This window comes from Xyrauchen texanus, chromosome 21, assembly GCF_025860055.1.
Source record: "Xyrauchen texanus isolate HMW12.3.18 chromosome 21, RBS_HiC_50CHRs, whole genome shotgun sequence".
NCBI lineage: Eukaryota > Metazoa > Chordata > Actinopteri > Cypriniformes > Catostomidae > Xyrauchen > Xyrauchen texanus.
The window spans coordinates 5,816,875-5,819,853 of NC_068296.1; the positions used below are offsets into that span (position 1 = coordinate 5,816,875).

The window sequence follows — 2,979 nt, forward strand, 5'->3', positions numbered from 1 at the left end:
ATAATGTGAATGATTGTCATCAGAACAGGGGCATCTGAGGCTTAAAGCATCATCAAAGAAAGGTCTTAACAGCAGACGTTACAAGAGAGCAAAAGATCATTACAAAGTCATTCTTGATTCTCAGTGTTTTTTCTTATCAAAGTATGCAGAAATATTTGCAATTTTTTGCAGAAGATAAATCCATTACAGAAGTATCTGCTCATGCAATGGTTCTCAAATGGTGGTTCATGACCCAGAAGTGTGCAGCATGTCTATTCTAAAAGAATCATGGACAGAAGGGATACAAACCAATGGTAAAAACATATAAAAACCAATGCTAAATGCATATAAAAAATTTCAAGTAACTGTACAATAGTGCATAGTTTGTATAAAATATAAAAATGGGCTCTTAAAAGGAAGGAATTTTTTTAGTTATTTATATGCAAAATCTTACATCAGTTATGCTTAAGCCGACAATGGATGTGGTCATCAAATTACCTTAACCCTTGTGTAGCCTTAACATTCTATATATTATTATCATTAGTATTATTATTATTATTATTATTATTATTGCTAAAGGTACTGCATAGGTGTAAACATTAATTGTTTAGCAAGAGATAGCACTTGTATAGCCTAAGAAATTAGCAGAAATGTGCAGGAAGTAGTTTTGAATGCATTTTATTGAAGGGAAAAAATAGCAGTCTTGAACTTTTTTGGCAACATAGTGATATATTCGTATATACTGTACAATGAGGAATTCAACTACAAAATACTAGTATTCTTCTATTTTTCAAACCATTGCCTCCACCCACAAGGTGTATAAACAACAACAATAAATAAGAATAAAATAAGATTAAAGATACAAAACAAAAATGTGAAGAACATAAATCAATCAACTCTAATTAGCACATGTAGGACAGTATAGGCTGCAAGTGTGTGCGCATGGACTTTGCAGATGTATTTCTCACATGTGCAGCACATAGTATTTGTTTTACAGTCTTTATTTGTGGGGTAGAATTGGCATGTCCTCCTCTTGCCTGCCCCAGCTGCAGGTGGATCAGGACAAGATTCAGCCCCCTGAACAGCTTTCACAAGCGCTGCAGAGGCTGCTGTGCGGGGGAGGCGCTCTCTTCTTTGAATGTGTGGGGTTACAAGTGCCTTTCCCAGCTGCTCCATGAACACCCTCTTGTTCCGCTTTTCAGGCACCCAGGTAGGATTGATCTTGTTCCATATCACGAAGGCATTTTGTGAGGACACATCAATGATGTTATGGAAGATGACCCGGGGCCAGCAGGCAGTCATCCTCCTGCAGATGTAAGTTCCAATCACCTTGTCCAGGATGTCCAGGATGATGGCTGGCTTCCTGTCCTCACGATCACTGATCTCACCCATTTTGTGAAACTAGATTGGTGGTGGGGGTGAAGGCAAACTTTGATAAGAAGGCCTGTCTCCCCCTTGTTGCGAGGAGTGTAGGCGGGAGCTCAGGCTTGTTCTTTCTAACTGTGCCAACCATGGTGATCTTCCTCTTCAGGAGCTGTTGGCTGAGTTCATAAGAGGTGAAGAAATTGTCACACGTGACATTGTGCCCCCTCAGTCCATCTGTCACATCAAGCACAACCCGCATACCCTGGTTCTTCTCCAGGCCTCCACTGGTCGGCTTCCCTGTGTAGACTTGCATCTTCCAAGCATAGCTGGATTGTGCATCACGGGCCACCCATATCTTGATGCCATACTTTGCTGGCTTGCTGGGCATATACTGCTGGAAAGGACACCAACCTTTTGACAAAAAATTACTAATCAGTAATTAGTATCATTGTCTCAGAAAACAATCACATAAATCACTGATATTACAGCAATACATAATACAATTAACAGTGAAAATCACTTACAATACAGATATGAAAATAAAACCAGTTGCTCATCCACTGTTACTTCAGGACCAGGGTTGTAGAGGTATGGCAGATGCTCCACCCACTTCTCCCATACGTCTCTTATGGCCTCCAGTTTGTCTCTCACACATTTGGCAGGTCTTGACTCACGGTTATCAAATCGTAGCATTCTTGAGAAAGTGTGAAATACTTTCAGTGGCATCATGGCACGGAAAATCGCCCTTCCACTCTCTTCATCCCAGAGACTACGTGTAGCCTTGCCTCGGGACCTATACACACCCATTAAGATTAGCAGCCCTATGTAGGCATGCAGGTCAATCTCATCCATCCTTTTCCAGTTGTCTCCATATTTACGTTACATATTTTCCCTCCAAATTTTTCATCTCTAGGATTATTTTTTCGATGGCTGGTGTGCTGAACATGTAGAATGTTGAGGTGATGTCCTGGGCATGGGCAACTGCATGTATTGTGGGACCTGGGGTCATACTTATGACATTTTGTGCTGCCATCCTGCCCTGGTTGTCATATGGGGACAAGGATCATGTTATTTTGCTGTTCTTTAACAAAAATGTCTCTCTGTCAGCTTGGGGGATTTCTTCATCTGAAGATGATGGATCGTGCTCTGGGATGTATTCTTCCCCATCTTCTTCTTCAGATACCTCCTCCTCTTCTAAATCATTGTTCTCTTGTTCCTCCTGGACATCTGAAAGAATCTGATCTATGACCTGTTTGGCACTGAAATGTGCACTCATGGCTTCAACAAAGAGAGAACTGGGGGTACTGTTATTTGCAGCACCTTTATAGCCTCTGACTGCATTCCCCATTAGAAAACAATGCTTTCAAGAAATTTTTATTTTGTCTGAAATTTTGTTTATTTTGTCTTTGAACTTGAGTCGTGTGTGGGGTCGTGGAGCACAGATGCTGCACATGCACAAGAATGTTTTAGTTTTGTCTGAGTTCAATCAGTAGCACACATAATCTAAATTTCTGATTGTGTATGTGTATGTGTGTGCGTGCGTGCATGTGTGTGTCTCATTGTGGTTTTTGTGGTGTGTAAATTATTTTATAACTGCTGGGTCAAATAGGACCCTAAGACAATCTTTGTACCCTG

The 2,979-nt window shown here is 40.8% G+C and overlaps 1 pseudogene; it reads right to left on the reverse strand.

The window, feature by feature from the left end:
• Positions 1 to 867: 867 nt before the first annotated feature.
• Positions 868 to 2,620, reverse strand: LOC127661281 (piggyBac transposable element-derived protein 4-like; annotated as a pseudogene).
• Positions 2,621 to 2,979: the final 359 nt, after the last annotated feature.